Below are 20,128 nucleotides of genomic sequence, written 5' to 3'. Positions count from 1 at the left end.
CTTATTCTTGACATTTGGCTTCTTGAGTCTGTGGTTTTATAGTTTTCACTAAGTTTATTAATAGAAAAAATTAGCCATTATTTCTTCAAATATTTTCTTCTGTGATTTCCTCCACCCCTTCAGGCACTCCAGTTACTTGTGGGTTAGAGCACTTCAAGTTATTCCACAGCTCATTGGTACCTTTACTCTTTTCATATGTTTAGATTCTTTTTTTCCTCCGGTGTTTGATTTTTTATGGTTTCTATTGCTGTACCCTCAAGTTAACTCATCCTTCCTTCAGCAAATGTCTAATCTGCCATTAATGTATGCAGTGTATTTTTCATCTCAGACTTCTCATAAGTTCTATTTGGGTCATTTTTATATCTTCCATATCTCTACTTAACGTTTTGAACATATTAATATGTTATAATACCTGTTTTGATGCCCTTCTTTACTAGCTCTAATTTTTGGGTCACTTACACTTGGTTGATTGATTATTCTTGTTATAGGTTCTATTTTCCTGCCTTTTTGCATGACTGCTTATCTTTAATTGGATGACAGACAATGTGAATGCTGGGCATTTTTGTATTCTATAAATCGTCTTGAGCTTTGTTTCTGAATTCAGTTAATTCACTTGGAAATAGTTTGGTCCTTTGGGGTCTTGCTTTTATGATTTGTTAAGGAGATCTGGAGCAGTGCTCAGTCAAGGGCTAATTATTTTTACTGCCGAGGCAAGATCATCTTGACTGTTCAACCCAATGCCATGTGAATTGTGAATTTTTCCAGTCTGGCTGGTAGGGACTGGCACTATTCCTGCTCCTTTGTGAGTGCCAGGTATTGTTCTCTCTAATCCTTTCAGATTGTTCTTTCCCCTCATAAGCATCTGTCGATCTTTTCTGAATACCTGAGGGAGAGATCCTCTGCAGATTGCTAGGATTCTCTCTCTGCAAATCTTCTTTTTGGTACTCTGTCTTATGAACTTTAGCTGCCTTTGCATCTAGACTCTCAGCTTTCATAATTCAAGAGAGTCTGCCAGATTTTGCCTCACTTTCCCCTCCCTGTTCTGTGGCCTGGGAATTCCCTCAAGGCAGTAAGCCAGTGTAATTGTAGGGCTTGCCTCATGTTTTCCCATCTCTCGGGGGTCACTGTTCTTTATTACCTGATGTCCAGTGTCTTGAAAACCATTATTTCATGTATTTTTGTTGTTGTTGTTGTTTTAAGCATAAGGATAAATCCAGTCCCTCTTTCTGTCTTGTTTGGAAGTGGAAGCCTTAATTCTTTTTTTATAAATAGAAATGTTTTATTAATTTTTGTTGTCCATTTAAAATTTTTTATTGATACATAATTGTGTATTTTTATGGGGTACATGTGATATTTTATTACATGCATAGAATGTGTAATGATCAAGTCAGGGTATTTAGGGTATACATCACCTGGATTATTTATCATTTGTATTTGTTGGGAACATTTCAAGTCCTTTATTCTAGCTATTTTGAAACATACAATACACTGATGTTAACTATAGTCACCCTACTTTGCTATTGAACATTAGAACTTACTCCTTCTATTTAACTGTATGTTTGTACCCATTAATCAACTTCTCTTCATTACCTCCCTGCCCTTCCCATCCTCTGGTATCTATCATTCTACTCTCTACCTCCATGACATAAACTTTTTTAGCTCCTACATATGAGTGAGAACATAAGATATTTGTCTTTCTGTGCTTGGCTTATTTCACTTAATATAATGACCTCCCATTCCATTCGTGTTGTTGCAAATGATAGTATTTCATTCTTTTTATGGCTGAGTAGTGTTCCATTGTGGATATATCAAATATTCTTTATCCGTTCATCCATTCATCTGTTGATAGTCATTTAGGTTGATTCCATATCTTTGCTATTGTGAATAGTGCTGCAGTAAACATGGGGTACAGGAATCCCTTTGATATACTGACTTCCTTTTCTTTGGATAAATACCCAGTAGTAGGATTACTGGACCATATGGTAGTTCTATTTTTAGTTTTCTGAGAATTCTCCATACTGTTTTCCATGGCTGTACATTCCCACCAGCAGGGTATAAGAGTTCCCTTTCCTCTGCATCCTCTCCAGCATCTGTTATTTTTTTGTCTTTTTAATAGTAGCCCCTCTAACTTGGGTAAGATGATCTCTCATTGTGGTTTTGATTTGCATTTGCCTGATGATTAGTGATGTTGAGCATTTTTTCATATACCTGTTGGCCATTTATATGCCTTCTTTTGAGAAATGGCTATCTATGTCCTTTGTCCACTTTTTAATGGCATTATTTGTGGGATTTTTTTCCTTTTCTTTTCTTTGCTGTTGAGTTCCTTGTATATTCTTGATATTAACCCATTGTCTGATGAATAGTTGGCAGATACTATCTCACATTCTACAGGTTGTCTCTTTACTCTGTTGATTATTTCCTTTGTTGTACAGAAGCTTTTTAGTTTGATATAGTCTCATTTGTCTATTTTTGTTTTTGTTGCCTATGCTTTCGAGGTCCTAGCCATAAAATATTTGCCTAGAAAAATGTCCTGTAGTGTTTCCCCTTTTTTCTCCCATCCAAGTACTAACCAGGCCCAACAGTGCTTAGCTTCTGAGATCAGACGGGATTGGGCGTGTTCAGGGTGGTATGGCCCTATGGGTAGATATTTTTCCTCTAGTAGTTTTGTAGTTTTATATTTTTAGGTCTTACATTTAGGTATTTAATTTATTTTGAGTTGATTTTTATATATGGTGAAAGATAGGGGTCTAGTTTCATTCTTCTGCATATGGATATCCAGTTTTCCCAGCACTATGTATTGAAAAAGGTGTCGTTTCCCCAGTGTATGTTCTTGGCACTTTTGTCAAAATCAATTGGCTGTAAATACATGATTTATTTATGGGTTCTTCTGTTCCACTGGTGTATGTGCCTATTTTTATACCAATATTATGCTGTTTTGGTTAGTATAGCTTTGTGTTATTTTCTGAAGTCAGATAATGTGATGCCTCCAGCATATTTTTGTTCTTTTTGCTCAGGATTGCTTTGACTATTCAGGTTCTTTGTTGGTTCCATACAAATTTTAGGATTGTTTTTCTATTTCTGTGAAAAATGACATTGCTATTTTGATAGGGATTATATTGAATCTGTAGATTGCTTTGGGTAGTATGGTCATTTTAATAATATTCTTCTAATCCATAAGCATGAGATGTCTTTCCATTTTTTTTCCCTCTTAAATTTGTTTCATCAGTGTTATGTAGTTTTTCTTATAAAGATCTTTTACCACCTTAGTTAAATTTATTCCTAAGTATTTTTTTGTAGCTATTGTTAAATGGGATGCTTTGATTTCTTTTTCAGCTATTTCATTATTGATATATAGAAATGATACTGATCTTTGTATATTGATTTGAATTTGCTTATCAGATCTAAGAGTTTTTTGGTGGAGTTTTTAAGTTTTTCTAAATATAATATCATGTAATCTGCAAAGAGGGATAATTTGACTTCTTTTCCAATTTGTATGCCTTTTATTTCTTTTTCTTGACTGATTGCTCTGGCTAGGATTTCCAGTACTGTGTTGAATGGGAGTGGTGAAAGTGGTCATCCTTGTCTTGTTCCAGTTCTTAGAGGCAAGGCATTCAGCTTTTCCCCATTCTGTATGATGTTAGTTGTGGGGTTGTCATATATGTTCTTCATGGAAGCCTTAATTCTATAAAGAACTTTTGATCTTTCTTTTTATTATAACCCACATATACATATACTCTGTTTTTTGATATTTGTTTTCCTTGAACTGTGGACTTTGTGTGTGTGTCTGTGTGTTTATGCAGGTAAGCATGTTTATATACACACAAATATGTACTTAAAACAAGCCTACCATGGACTATCTGTTTTAGTCTAGAACTCTTTTGGCTGTTGTACATGTTTGCTGCTTAGAGAACTAGAGAATAAAAAGATTGCATTAATTAATAGAGTAGGTTATGAATGAGCCAAAATGATTCTCTTCAGTGGTATGAATAAGATAATTGTCTATTTTCAATGGCAGTTTTGTGCAGAGTGTTTATGATGTCACTGAAGAGAGACACAAACAAGATGTTAATACTGTAGTAATTTTTATCCATCGTGGGGAAATCTGGTAAAGGATGGAGGTCTGATTTGGCAGATGAAGTCTTCCCAATCCAATAAGGAAAAAAAAGGCAAGCAGTTCAGTAGGAGGCAACTCTTAACCAAGGCATTAGAAGCACTGAGAAGCCAGAGTGTGTTGGAACAATCTAGAGATGAGCAATAGCAGGAAGCCACTGTCACCACTAGAGCTGACATATAGAGAAGATAGTATCACCAGAGCCCAGGAATGAGGTTACCTGACAGCAACTAGAATCACTATGGGGGCTGGCTAGTGAGACATGGGACCCAGAGGGATGGCTTTCCAGTGGGAGCCTCAGCCATGGAGAACACATAGCTAGCAAGTGAGAGAAGGCAACTGAGAGAAGTAGAGATACCTACCTTGGCTTCTCTCTTCCTGCCACCCTCTAGTATCTCACCTGTGCCTCTCATTTGATAAATCTAACTGGAAGCTGCTTGGAAGGGGCCTGAAAATGTAGTTTACAGGAGTCATCCCTTCCCTCCCCTGCCAACATGTGGCAGAGCAAGAAAGTGCAGAAAATGGATCTGAGGGCACTTAAGCCCAAGATGAGCATGAATATCCTTTCTCAAATTTAATGCTTATTCTGGTGTGTAGTATATCCAATACCTAGATATGATCCTGAAGGGAGGAAAAACAGGTGTAGTCAGGGTTAAGAAAAACCAATATTCCTATGAGCAAACTCTTGAGGGAAAGGAAGTTAGGTATTGGAGCACAAACTCAAGCTGCTGTGGTAATATATGCCTGAAGTATTTATGAAAAATAGTTGTTCACATTTGAAATATTAAGCATATGCATTAAAAACCCTCATATCAACTATTTTGTAAGCTTATCTGTCAAAGTTTTATTGAATTATTATATCTTATTTAGGGAGAGGAAGTGGTGGTAGATATGAAGACAGAAGAAAGGACACTTTTCATAGTGTAACTAACATTATAATTTAATGTACATATTAATCTTTGTAGGCAAATGGCAGGTATTTTTGTGACAATGTCTTTTGGTTCACAGAATCACATTTGGAGTGATACCCTGGCATCTCCAGGCCTCTTTTTGTTGTGCTCATCCAGGGAAACTGTGTCTGGGGTGCATACTAATCTATCTTAATTAATGTTATTTGGTTTAAAGTGATGTTTCTTCAATTTTTATAATTTCTACAATTTAAGCAGTGCTTGAAAAATTCCTAATTAGAGTTGGGTTTCTGTAAAAGAGGACATTCCCAGAGGAGTAGGGCAATAAGCCCCTGCTGATAAGGAGGGCTTGGCTGGCCAGTGACACAAGGTCAAAGGATGATGCAGGTTGACCAGTTTTTTTCTACTTTAAAAGGCCAAATGGGCATTGAGCATTTATGTATTACAAGAACATATAAGGTAATGAAAACAAGTTCTGTCTTTGAATTATAGCAACTCAGGTGAGACTATCAAGTTATTTCAAACTGATCAGAATCCTTGATTGTATATTACTAGTGCAGGGATTTCCAGACTTTCTGTGTATATCTGATTAACAAGATGTTCAGCAAATTGTTACTTAATATAATTTGCTTGACACAATCTTTCCCTATGTCAAATATCTAGTCCATATAGGAAAAGGCTATATATAAGATATAAGTACACTTGAAAAACTAATAAATAGACTTCTAGTTTCAGCCCAGAGATGTGGCATATGGAGCCATCATCCTTACAACAACAGGAAAGCTGGAAAAATTGCAAGTTAATGACTTTTCCTGAACCCAGGAGAAAACTGAGATTTCAGGGCAAACAACCCCAAATCAGGAGAGAGACAGGCGCCACCACAGGAAGAAATAGGACCTGAACATTTGCTTACCTGGGATAAACACTATTGAATGGCATATAAGTCAGTACTAATAAGATTAAACTAGAAATTTCTAATGAATTGCTAAAAGTTGGGGCCACATATATAGGGCATTCTCACCCTCTTGCGGGCTTTTTCTCCAGGATTCCCACCAGGTGCTTACAGAGAAGATCGGGAAGAATCCTGAGAAAGTTTCCCCCATGTGCTGACTGGGGTAGAGCAAAAACAGCCGCTGCCCAGACATATCTCATCTCCCTAAGGAACAAAATTCTGCAGGAAGAAGGGTAACAAAAACTGAAGGTACTAGTAGAAACCCATTGCAGTTGGGGAAGGATAACAGGAGAAAGAAATCCTACTTTTTGAGAAGGAAATAAATGCCTGCTAGGCCCAGCATTACGTTTGGAGGAGGATCAGGAATGCTCGTGAAGGCATTGTGAACCCCAAGACACATGGTCACAGTGTCTGCTTAATATTGTGAATTAGTCAGAACATCAGAGAATGCCCTCATCTCCCGTCTCCCTACTACCAAGCTACCAAGCATGAAGTAAAAATAACAATGGAAAAAAAAGTCTGGGGAGCTGCAAGAGATAGATTCTTTCTGAGGAGCAGTGCAGAAATCTCAGAGCCAAGTATGGAAACCCAAAGCCAACTGAGGGGAAGACACTGAGAAAAACCTTGTGGCAAATGACCCTCCTTTTTAAAGACAAGTTATCACTATAGGAATTTGAAGGCTTTTATGGCCCTGAGTGTAATCATGAAAACAAAAACCTTCAAACCCAGCCCATCTCCTGATTATATTAACATAAACATCAACACTAGAGGCCTAGCAGAAAAAGGGTATGCTCATCTTCAAGAATAAAAAATATTTACCTCAGTACCTATGCTTTAATAAAGGATGTCTGACTATCATAGAAATAAGTTACAAGACCAAAAAGGCAAGAAAAGATAGTCTGAAGAGACAAAGCAGTCACACCAGAACCAGACTCATGTATGACACAGATGTTGGAATTATTAGAGATTTAAAAAAAACTATGATTAATATTTTAAAAGCTCTAAAGGAAAAAGCAGAAAACATATAAGATCAGATAAGTAATTTTAGCACAGATATAGAAAATAAAAGAAAAAAAAACAAATGCAAATGCTAGAAATAAATACAGTAACAGAAATGAAGAATACCTTCAGTGGACTAAAAGAATCAGTGAACTTAAAGATATATCAATGGAAATTACCCAAAGTGATAGGCAAAGGGTGAAATAATCAGAATATTAATAGAATATGCAAGAGAAGAGTAATAATATCAAATGGTCTAATGTTCACATAATTTGATTCTCAGGAGGGGGAGAAAGAATGGGAGAAAGAAAGAGAAAGAAGTATTAGAAGATATAATGGCCATGTTTTCCAAAATTAGCAACAGACACCAACCTATAAATCCAAGAACTTTAGAGAATACCAAGCCAGATATATACCAAAACAACAAACAGACACCTAGACATATCCTATTCAAACTGCCTAAAACCAAAGACAAGGCATTCAGAAGTGGAAAAAAAAAAGCACTAGCTACACAAGAAAAAGGATAAGAATTGTAGCAGGCTTTTCAGTAAAAGACCATGCAAGCAGAAAGACAGTGGAGTGACATCTTTAAAGTGTTGAAAGAAGAAATTGTCAACCCAGAATTCTACATCCAGTGAAAATAACCGTCACAAATGAAGAAGAAATAAAGACTTTCTGAAACAAACAAAAATAGAGGGAATATATTGCCAGGAGACCCACTTTACAAGAATGTTAAAGGAAATTCTTCAGGCACAAAGAAAATGATATAGGTTGGAAAACTGGATATCAGAATGAATATCAGAATATATCAGAATATCAGAAATGGAATAAATGAAGATAAAATCTTAAAAAATTTAATTGCTCTAAAAATAAGTGATTATTTAAAGTTCATAACAATGTGTTATATGTTTATAGCATATGTAAAAGTGAAATACATGACAATAATGACACAAGGATGGGAGGGAGGAATTAGTAAAATACTGTTATAAAGTCCTATGCTCCTTGTGAAGTGGTCTAATATTATTTGAAGGAAGACTCAGATTATTTAAAAATGTATATTGTAAACCCTATGGCAAGCATTTAAAAAGTTAACAAAAAGAGGTTAACAAAAAATAATGTCAATAAAGGTCACAAAATGGAATGATAGAAAATGTTCAACAAAACCTAGAGAAAACAGGAAAAGGGGGAAAAAGAACAAATAGAACAAATAAGAAAACAACTAACAAGATAGTAGATTTTAAGTAGATTTTAATCCCACCATATCAAGTAGTTGCATTTATGTATGTATGTATGTATGAATGAATGAGACAGAGTCTTGCTCTGCTGCCCAGGCTGGATGGAGTGCAGTGGCATGATCACAGGTCATTGCAGCCTCAAACTCCTGGACTCCTGTGATCCTCCTACCTCAGCCTCCAGAGTAGCTAGGACTATAGGCACATGTTACCATGCCTGGCTTATTTTGAAAAATTATTTTAGAGACAGGGTCTTGCTATGTTGCCCAGGCTAGTCTTGAACTCCTGGCCTCAAGTGATTTCCCCACCTTGGCCTCCCAAACAGTTGGGATTATAGGCACGAGCCACTGCACCTGGCTAGTAGTTGCATTAAATGTAAAAATGTGAGTAGTCTAAAAGACAGATGGTCATTGGATTAAAAAAAAAGATACAACTGTGTGCTGTTTATAAGAAACCAATATTATTTTATTTTACTTTAAAAATTTTTAATTATGAATACATAATAGTTGTATATCTTTATAGGGTACATGTGATGTTTTGATATAGGCATACAATATTAATTAATCAAGTCAAGGTAATTGGGGTATCCATCACTTCAGACATTTATCATTTCTTTCTGTTAAGAACATTCCAATTCCATTCTTTTAGTTATTTTAAGGTATACCGTGACTTATTGTTGATTATAGTCACTTTGTTATGCTATCAAATATTATTCATTCTATCTAACTATCTAACTATAATGTATTTTTGCATGTATTTACCATGTCCACTTTATTCTCTCCCTCCCCACTACCCTTCCCAGCCTCTGGTAACCTTCATTTTACTTTCTGTTTCCATGAGATCAATTGTTTTTTAATATTTAGCTCTCTCATATGAGTGAGAACAGGTGAAATTTGACTTTCTGTGCTTGGCTTATTTCATTTAACATAATGTTCTCCAGTTCCATTCATGTTGTTGCAAATGGCAGGATTTCAATCTTTTTTTGTGGCTATATAATATTCCATTGAATATATGTACCACAGTTTCTTTATCCATTCATCCATTGATGGACACAGGTTGATTCCAAATCTTGACTGTTGTGAATGGTGCTACAATAAACATGGGAGTGCAGATATTTTAATATAGTGAATTCTCTTCTTTTGGATATATACCTAACAGTGGGATTGCTGGGTCATATGGTAGTTCTATTTTTAGTCTTTTGAGGAACCTCCATACCGTTTCACATAGTGGTTGCACTAATTTACATTCCCACCAACAGTGTACGAGGGGTTCCCCTTTCTCTACATCCTTGTCAGCATTTGTTATTGCCTGTCTTTTTGATAAAAGCCATTTTAATGGGGGTGATATGATATCTTATTATAGTTTTGATTTGCATTTCTCTGATGACTAATGATGTTGAGCATTTTTTCATACACCTGTTGGCTTTTTGTATGTCTTTTTTGAGAAATGTCTATTTAGATCCTTTGCCCACTTTGTAATCAGATTTGATCCTTTCCTATTTAGTTGTTAAAGCTACTTATATATTCTAGTTATTAATCCCTTGTTAGATGAATAGTTTGAAAATATTTTCTCCCATTCTGTGGATTGTCTAAGAAACACACTTTAAATATAAAGACATAGATAGGTCATGCTAAATGAAAGAAGTCACACTCAGAAGACCAGCTACTGTGTGATTCCATTTATAACAAATTTTTATAAAAGGCAAATGTATAGAAACAGAAGGTAGATTAATGGATGGCTGGGGTTGGGGATGGAAACAGGTATTAACTGTAAATGGGTACCAGGGATCTTATTAGGTTGATAGTGGTGATGGTTGCATAAATTAGTAAATTTACTAAAAATCCTTAGTATACTTAAATTGAGAATGAATTTATAGGATGTAAATTATAACTTAATAAAGTTATGTTTTTGAAAAAATGAGCATAGTGATGTGAAACAAATGACTATTTTGGCCATTCTTTATAGAATAGTCTTGACCTGAAGGCTTCCGGGTCATTAATAACTCCTCATGTTCCTGCCAGCACAGGGAACATCATGGATCTGTCAGCAATTAAGCAGCAAAAGTAATGAAGATTTATATAAGAAAGTGTGTGTGAAATAATGATATTACCAGATAAACAAAGACAGAAATTTTAAAGTCTGTCCATTTTTGCTTCATGTGTTTTGGGACTCTGTTTCGAGATGTGTCTATATTCATAATTTTTATATCTTCTTGATGTCATTGGGAAGGCTCTTTCTTTATATGTTCTTTTTATGTCTTGTCTTAAAGTTTATTTTATCAGATATTAATATAGTTACTCATGTGCTTTTATAATTAATGTTACCTGGCATGTATTTTCCCATCATTTTACTTTCAGCCTACGTGTGTGTGTGCATGCGTGTTTGTGCGTACATATGTGTTTTAATCTATAGCAGTGGTTCTCAACTGAGAGCAATTTAGCCCCCCTTGTGACATTTGATGACAACTGGAGAAATTTTGGGTTGTCACACCTGCATAGTGGCTACTGACATCTAATCAATAAAGGCCACGGATGCTACTAAATAGCCTACAATGCACAGGAGGATGCCACAACCGGGAATTATCCAGCCCCAAATTTCAGTGGCACCAAAGTTGAGAAATCCTAATCTAAAGTGTATCTCTTTTAGACAACAGATAGTTGAATCTCAGGGTTTTTTTGTTTTGTTTTGTTTTGTTTTTTACCAGTGTGACAATTGCTGCCTTTTGATGACAGTGTTTAGTTCAGTCATATTTAATGTAATTATTAAATAGTTGGATTTATATCTTCCCTTTTTGTTATTTTCTGTATGTTTCATATAAGTTTTGATTCTTTGTTATATTTTCATTGCCTCATGTGAGAGAAAGAGATATATTTCTAGTATACAACTTTAATTCCTTTTGTTGTTTTTTACACCATATGTTTGAGTTATTTTCATGGTGGTTGCTCTAGGGATTATAATAGTCATTTCAACTTAGTCTCAATCTACTTTTGTGTGATGCTAATTTAATTCTAGTAAAATATTAAAAGTTTCTTTGATTCTAGCTCCATTATCACATCCTTCCTTCATGCTAGTATCATAAAATATATGTAATCTATATATATACAGCCCCAACAATATAGCATTATAATTATTGTTCCATCTGATTTTATGTCTCTTTAAATGTTTAGAAAAGAAAGAGAAAAAAATATATATTTATGCAGTTTTTTATAGTTACTCATATTTTTACATTTTCTAGTGCTCATAATTTCTTTGTGTGGATTTGAGTTATTGTCCAGTATCATTTCCTTTAGGCCTGAAAGACTTCCCTGAGTATTTCTTATAAAGTAGGTCTGCTAGCAGCAAATTCTTTGCTATAGATAGTAACAAATTATCTTTTTAGGTTTATATAATGTGTATATTGCCTTTAATAATGTATTATGTAGTATTATCTATTTTTGCCATTCTTGAGTCTTTTTTTGCAAATACTTATTATTTTTTGAACAGTTAATACATTTACAGGGTCTACATATAAAAGCAAATTTAAAAGAGACACATCGAAAAGGTATGCCCTACCCATTTTCTCCATTTCTCCTTGACATTGTAGTAACCACTCTTGTTGGTTGTTGTTCCAGTGTTTGTTTACATAAATACAAAGCAATGCAAATATATGTGCTAATTTCTACCTTTTCTCTCACAAAAGGTAGTATACCATGTGTTCTGTACTGCACCTTGTGTTTTTCATTTAAGTTGTCCTAGAGATGTTTCCATATTAGTACAGAGAGTTGCTCTTCATTCTTTTATTTTATAGGTATTCTATTGTACAGATGTGCCATAATATAACCCTTTGTTGGTGGGCACTAGGGTTGTTTACCATCTTATGGTAATCAAGAAATACTGAATGGGTAACCTGGAACATCTTATACATGTATGGGTGTATCTCTGGGATAGGTTTCGAGGAGTGGGATTGTTGGGTTAAAGGGTAAATGCATTTACAATTTTGGATGGTCTCACTGTTGCCCAGGCTGGTCTCAAACTCCCAGCCTCAAGCAATCCTCCTACCTCAGCCTCCCAAATGCTGAGATTACAGGCATGAGCCACTGCACCCAGCCTAATTACTACAATTTTATTAAAAACATCAGGAGTCATATTTTTAAAGTTTGACATTACAAGGCAAGAGATAATTTCTCAGTACTATCAGCTGCTAGACTGCATGTGAGTTCATTAGATTGTATGTGTATGATACCAAAGAGGTGACTAAAAATTAAATGCAACTCTAAAAGTTTGTTTTATTGATTTTATAAATGCTAATATACCAAATAATTCCACAAAGATTAGAATTATAATATAATAACTATTATTCTATCTTATACTTAAATTTTTAGATATTTGTTGGCTTAACCAGATATGTTGTTTTTCCTTAAGTTATTTAACTGTTGCACCTTCATCCATTAATTCACTCAACAAATATTCAGTGTCTATTTACCTATTTATTTTTTATATATTCCTTTTTAAAAGCCAGGTTTATTGAGCTATAGTTTATATACAATTCATTCCTTTTAAATATACAGTTCGATGAGTTTTGACAACTGTGTAACCATCACCAAGATCAAGATATAGATTTGGTTTTGATTTCTATCCCACCAAAAGACTTTATTAATTTTTGTGGAACATGCCCTTCTCCTACCCTCAGCTCTTGGCATCTACTGATCTATTTTCTCTATACATAGTTTTTCCCTTTTTACGACTTTGTATAAATGAAATCAGTTATTATATAGCCTTTTGTGTCTAGCTTATTTTACTTAGCATAATGCTTTTGAGATTCATCAATGTTGTTATGTGTATCCATAGTTTGTTCCTTATTTTGTTGCTGAGTAGTAGTCCATAGTATGGATGAATGGATGAATCACAGTTTACTTACACATTCACCATTTATTGAACATTTGGGTTGTTTTAAGTTCTGAGGCATTATAAATAAAGCTGCTATGAACATTTGCTTACACGTCTTTGTGTGGGCATGTGTTTTCATTTCTGTTGGATAAATACTCAACAGTGAGATTTCTGGGTTGCATGTTAAGTGTATGTTTAACTTTATAAAAACCTGGCGACCTTTTACAAAGGATCTGAATATTTTGCATTTCTAGCAGCAGTATATAAGATTTCCAGTTGTTCCAAATCCTTACCAATTTTTGTCATTTAGGAATTTTTAATTTTAGTCATTCTAGTGTGAAATGGTATCTTATTGCTATTTTAATTTGCATCTACCTAATAACTAATGATGTTGAACAGTTTTTCTTCTTATTTTAAGTGGACAGGAAGTAGGATTTATTGGTGGGCACAAATGAGGGAACAGCACAGTGGAAGCCTTCATGAGTGCAGGGCCCACCACTTGTCCAGGGGGCCACAACCATCTAGGATGAGCTGCTTCTGAGCTACCATGTCTTCAAATTCATCCACATTAAACTTGGTAAAGCCCTACTTCTTTGAAATGTGGATCTTCTAGTGGTCAGGGAACTTCAACTTGGCTCTGTAGGCCCTCGGTCACATGCTCCTTGTTCTACAGTTTGTTGCAGATGGATATGATGACTTGGCCAACGTGAAACCCTGGCCACAGTGCCCTGGGGCTTTCTAAAGGCACCACACATACCTGTCTGGAGCCTGTCAGCCCCCACATGGGACAACATCTTGTTGATGCGGATAACATGGAAGGGGTGAAGGCGCACTCGGCTATGAAAACCATCTTTTCCACAGCTTTTTACCATGTACTTGTTGGCACAAATATGGGCAGCCTCTAGGGCTTTGGAGGAGAGCTGTTCATATTCATTTGACACCATGTGGTCACAGAGTGGGAACTCATCCACTTTTGCCTTCTTCTGCCCCAGGTCAGAGATGCAAACCTTGGCATCAGGAATGACTCAGCAGAAATGAGACTTTGGGTATGGCTTGTTCTTACAATACTGGTAACACTGGCTGGGGCGATTGCCCTTTGCAATACCAGGATCTTAGGTGGCAGCTAGAAGCCGTGCTTACTCACTGCACTGAAGGAAAAGAGCTGAACAGCTTTTCTTATGCTTATTTGCCATCCATAACTTCTTCAGTGAAGTCTGTTTATATTTTTTCCCATTTTTAATTTTTTTTTTTATCTTTCTATTGAGTTGTTTATATTTTGAGGGTACCAATCCTTTATCAGATAAGTGGTTTATGGTATTTTCTATCTTTCTGTGGCTTGTTTTTTCATTTCCTTAACAATGTCTTTTGAAGAGTAGAAATTTTAAATTTTAAATCCAACTTATCAGATTTTTTCTTTATGGTTTGGGCTTTTTTAATGCATTCTTAATAAGTAAACTATTTTGTATATCAAATTAACAGCTCTCACAGTCATTAATCAGCATTTTATTCTTAAAATAATAAAGATGAATATCCCTCATGAGATTAGTAGGATTTCTACATATAAAACACATAAGGCAATTTTTACTCCAACTTACAAATAGACTTAATAAATACAAATGACGTGCCTTGTTTATATTACTCAATTTGTTATGTTGCTTGTATTTGATGACAACCTACGCCATCACATGGTCATTGGTTACTAACAGCTAAAGGATACCAAAAATTACATTGCAGGAGATGTTCAGTTACTTCTGAAGACTGGAGGTGATTTTTGCCTAAGTGAAACTTTGGACCGTCCCTAATTTATATTGGTTGTTTCCTTGTGTTTACTTTGGTATTGCCTATTAAGTACAGATTTTAATCTTTCCATGAAGAAATCCAAGTAAGCTCAATCATGATTTTCACAGGATTAAGTCATATGTTGAATACCCAAGCATTTGTTGACTGTTCGTTGTACGGGGGCATAGGCTCTACTCACAAGGATGGCTGTGTGAACACTACACACAGAATGTTATTAAGAAATTAGCTTCATGATCCCTCTGGGGTGTCCTCCTCCTCTTGTAGGAATCAAGAGAGTGGTTTGGATGAAGCTTGTGGCCTTTAACATTTCATGTGTGTAAGGATCACTGACATCCAGACATTGGGACTTTTAAAACTTCGTAACTTTCCTTCACCATAGCAAAATAATTGTGACCCAGCTTCATTCATTGCTTAAATGAAGTTAATGTTTTCCTGAGTTTTTAGTATTTAAGAGGCTATGCTGTCATGCTAGGTGATAGGAAGAGGAAATAAAGAAAAGGTTTCTACCCCTGAGTTGACACTCTGAGTGGAGCACACCTATGTACGGTGAACCTAAGGCCAAGGCAGGCTGTGTGGCTGAGTTTGGGGCATGAGGAGATCAGTTGTAGGAGATGAGACAGGAAATATATTCAGGGAACAGATTGTAGGGGGCCTCAGATACCATTTGGGGGCCTAAGGCTCCATTCTATTAAAAAGAGGGTTGGCATTTATGAGCAAAGGCTTGTGTTGTTTTCAGTTTCCCATATTCTGTGTCTTTGAAAACAGCAGAGCTAAGATAATTGGGGGATATGATGCCTGCCTTAGTTGTTGTATGGAGTTGCCACTGGGTTGGGGAGCTGTAAATTAGCATGGAGACCTTTAGCATGCCTGAGAGTGGCATAAAAGATTGGCAGGAAAAGGGGCTGTGGCTTCTTTTCATCATCAATAAGACCTACAAACATCTTGCCTGTCATCCGTGGCAGTCATATATGACCTGTGTGGATGAGGGGGCAGAAGAAGCTGGATACTTCGGTAGCTGCTGGGCCTCCTGTTGAGATGAAGCTGCTGTCCCTGAGGTATTCTCCATCCCATATCCTTCTATAAAACTAAGTAAATGTTGTATTAAATGAAACCTGTTTGTATCTTGGGAGTCTGGTTGCCAGCTTGACCTCATCACCACAGCTCTGCCACTGCACTGACGCCTTGGAGTGAGAGGTTAGCATTATGAACTTGGTTTGGGTTGAGGATGGGGGGATCTGAATCAGGGTCAGAGCAACGAGAAGGTGAGAAGAGTGAAGAGCATTTGCCCCCACAACAGGCACCGAGACTCCTTTTGGCAGCTCCGGCAGATGGGCTGGGGCAGAAGGGAGAACAGAACTCCAACTACAGCTCTGGTGAGTGGTCTGAATGGAGCCAGGGGCTCTTCCTAGTTGTGTAAACATTTTTGAAGTTTTTATTTTAATTAAAAAAATTATAAACAGTGCTTAAGATGTGCCAAGCACTATTCCAGGCATTTTATAAATATTAACTCATTTAATTCCTCATAACAACTCAATACCATTTACAGTTTACTGATGAGAAGACTGAGGCACAAAGAAGTGAAGTGACTTGCCCAAGTCATCTAGTTTAGCAAATGGTGAAGCTGAGCTTTGAAACCAGGCAGTCTGGCTCTAGACTCCCTGCTCTGAACCCTTCTGATTCCTGAGGCTGCTTGTCTCCATTCTTCCTCATAGGGAATGAGTGGAATTAATAGTTTTTAAGATGTCATTGTTATGACTGAGCCAGAACACTCACACAGATTACAGCCGCACAGGGTGACATTACTGGGCAGTTTCCAGGGAGCACGGATTCCTTATGCTGTGCATAGGTGAAGATAGCACCTGTCCTTTGACTTGTACCCCTGTCTTACTACCATGGAGGGCCTATTCTATGATTTTAGAGCCTCATATTACATCTGTTGACTCCCTATGCTACTGAAACAGCCCCTTCTCCCAAATTCTTGGGGTCAGAGGTGTATTTTCCCCTCTTCTTGGCATCCTTGGCAGGGTTCATGGCTTTGATACTCCTGCAGTGCCCTACTTTGCCTCTTCATAGGGGAGTGAGTGAGTTTGCTTTGGGAGGAAACCAAGGTGAGATCTGAGCAAAGGGGATTCAGACATTGCTTTGTTGTGTTTTTCCCTTTTTTGGAAGAAACCTCATTGTTAGTAGACAGGCTGTCCGACCAGGCATGTTAGTCATAGCAAATGAAGCAAATTATTCCTTTTCCAAGATGAACCTATAATACATAAATTATTATATTACCCCTTACATTAAGTCTACCAGTTATATGTGGTGGTGATTGTATCTTATCCATCTTTCCTTTGCTAGGTAGTGAGATCAGCTGTAGCTTTTTCATCATGATTTTCATTCCTTGCTACAAAACGGTGATTTGATTTCTAGGTCGGCATTGTAAGCAGCCTAATGCTTCATCACAGCATGCCAGCTCCTCACATTGCTGGCTGAGCAGAGACTGCTGAAATAGATTGATCAACTTGTTGGTTTTTTTCATTGTCATATTTTGCACCGAGTGAAGCATGACACATCCCACTCTGTGACAGAAGCTGTGAGTGACAATTGGTTTCATGTGGTGCCCTAAAATGACAAAATGTTACTTGCTTACTAGGAAAGAATCTTCTGGAGGTTTTCCCTGGACCTTTGCTTTGAGCCCACAATAGAGCTTGTGTACCACATCTAATAAATTGCCATCCCAGTGTTATTAATACAATGACCTGCAGGCACAAAGAAGGAATAACTTTGTCATATAAAATTTTAGAGTGCTCAAATAACCTATTTAATGTTATTTTTGAGCATCTATCTCTCGTTTGGCTACTTTCTTTAATACTCCAGTTCTTTATGTGTAATACTGAAATTAAAGCTCATAAATAGAGGTATTAAAATTCTTTCCTTGCCTCATGGAATTTTAGTTTTCACAAATAACCTTAGAATAATTCAGGTAACTAAGGTTTGGGGGGAACCAGTGCTTACTTGTACATAAAGTTGTTTCTGTCAGTCTCTATTCTCCATTTTTCTGCAAATCACTCTATTAGATAGATTAACAAACATCATCACAGAAACAAGATTTTTTTAAAAAAATAGATCATTGTATTTATATCTACCAAAAGCTATAATCAAGTGGGAATTTCTCCCTTATTAGGAGGACTTGAATAGGTATTTAAACATTAAGGCAATGATGATTCTAAAACATACTAAAACTCTAAGGTAAGGCTTTATGTTTGTTTTGAAACCCATATTCAGAGGCTACTTATATGTGGAACACCTTTGCCTTTGGGGGCCAAGTGCTATTAAGGCTGTTGTTGACCCTAGTATCCAGTGCCTCCTCCTTCCACAAGAAACCAGAGGCAGAATTTTCTTAGACCCCAGGATCATCAAAATAGCTTTATCAACCTTTGCCATTAAAATAGGAAACCCATGGTTGTTCCAGTGTTTGTGCATTTAATAGTTCAAAGCATGAAGTTATATGTTTATTGAGGATGTAGGAAGCAAAATGAAAAAAAAAGTATCTTGCTACTGAATGCTGCTGCCTTCATTAACTAGACCAGGGGTCCTCAAACTTTTTAAACAGGGGACCAGTTCATTGTCCCTCAGACCGTTGAAGAGTGCACACTGTGGGCCCGGGACGAGTCGGCTGCTAAGCAGGACAGGCAGCTGCGGCAAAAACACCCAGAGGGCCGGATAAATGTGCTAGGCGTCCTGCATGTGGCCCGCGGGCCATAGTTTGAGGACGCCTGAACTAGACTTACCAAAATACATAATTATCTTTTCTCTACATTTATTTATTTATGGGCTACTCTTCCGTACTCACTCTAGCTGGTGAGGATGATAGTGGCAAAGCCCTGATTGCCCTCTTCATGATTGCTGAGATGTTGTCTGAGAATCCCTGTAGCCCTTGGTGGATTACTGGTGATGCATGGCTGGGAGGGTCTTTTCTCAACCCTGGGCCTTCACTTTGGAAGCTGTGCTGTGTTGTGATTAATTATAATAACTTAAAACCATGCAGCATCTGAAGATGACCCCATGGGGAATTGAATTTTAAAGCAAACTTACTTATCCTTGGAAGCTTAGTGGGTGGATTGGAAAAGCAAAAGAATCTTTTGCTTCTAGTTTTGGAAGCCAGAGTAGCCAGAGGCTGAGGAGCGTGCCCTTTTCCCTCTGTCTCCTATTCTCTGGCATCTCTAATTTCCATTCAGGATAATATGACCAAGGGGAACTATTTGCATCTTTGAAAATTCCACTGTTCTTCTGGCTGATAGGAGTAGAACAGTAGAAACAAATCTTAGGTGTTCTCTACCATGCTGGAGAATTATTTAAAAGATCTCTTTCTGGCAATTCTCATTAAGTGATTTAATTTTAGAAGTGGAAAGAACCTTATCTATTGGAGCACTGGAATCTCAACAGACTGGTATATTAAACTTTATTAATAATAATTATTTCCTGAAATTTTATAAGATCAGTTCAAATCAAGTTATGTCTACAGATAGGATCATAAAGATAATAAGAAAAAATATTTAAAAATCATTATTAATATCATTATGTGTATGTGGACCAGCAGTGATCATTTTGTGGAAATGCTGATTTGAAGTCATTTGTTCATTCCATTTGTTCTTAAGTTTGGATTTTCTTGTACCAGGAGACTTACCTTTAACATCCCCTCATATGATGCTTTATCACTTTTTTGAGAGGTTTTGCTCTAGGAATTCAGGATATAGCCTGGGAAGTCTAAAAATGTAGGTTGTTTTGCTTTAATATATCGTCTCAGAGATTCTCAGGGTTTATCTGGATAATAGGTTTCATCAGCTGGGGCCCCCTTCTTTTCTTTTCTCTGCCAATGCAGTGAGTGAGATCTTGAAGGACAATATTGCTAGATAAAGGAGAGGGCAACAAGGTGTATATGGGGAATTCTAAGGAGTTGAATGTGAAAAGCATTTATATGTGGGTGCAGATGGTGTTATGTAGTGAAAATGGAGAGGTAGCAGATGCCAGGTCTTTGTGGACCTTGGATTTTTTTTCCCGTGGATGATGAAGTTGCTCAAGAATTTTAAGCAGAGCCATGGCATGACAAACCTCCTTTGTGATTCAAAGAAATTAGTCTGATGGCTGTTGGAGAATGGATGATTGGGGAACCAGGTGGAATGGTGGGAAGATAGTTGAGAAATTATTGCAGAAAATCCAGGCAGGAAGCTAGAACCAGAGTAATGATAGTAAGGAGAAGAGGGGACCAGGA

General features: G+C 36.7%; 1 protein-coding gene and 1 pseudogene across 2 annotated transcripts in view; one reads left to right on the top strand and one right to left on the bottom strand.

Annotated features, from left to right (window-relative positions):
• The window catches only part of SLC9A7 (solute carrier family 9 member A7), a 176,898-nt gene that overhangs the window by 27,961 nt on the left and 128,809 nt on the right, over positions 1-20,128 (top strand). The window lies entirely within an intron of this gene.
• Positions 13,546-19,552, bottom strand: LOC109730251 (large ribosomal subunit protein uL16-like; annotated as a pseudogene).

This window comes from Microcebus murinus, chromosome X, assembly GCF_040939455.1.
Source record: "Microcebus murinus isolate Inina chromosome X, M.murinus_Inina_mat1.0, whole genome shotgun sequence".
Lineage (NCBI taxonomy): Eukaryota > Metazoa > Chordata > Mammalia > Primates > Cheirogaleidae > Microcebus > Microcebus murinus.
The sequence above is the reverse complement of the archived record's forward strand: the minus strand, read 5'-3'. Positions and strand labels throughout refer to the sequence as shown.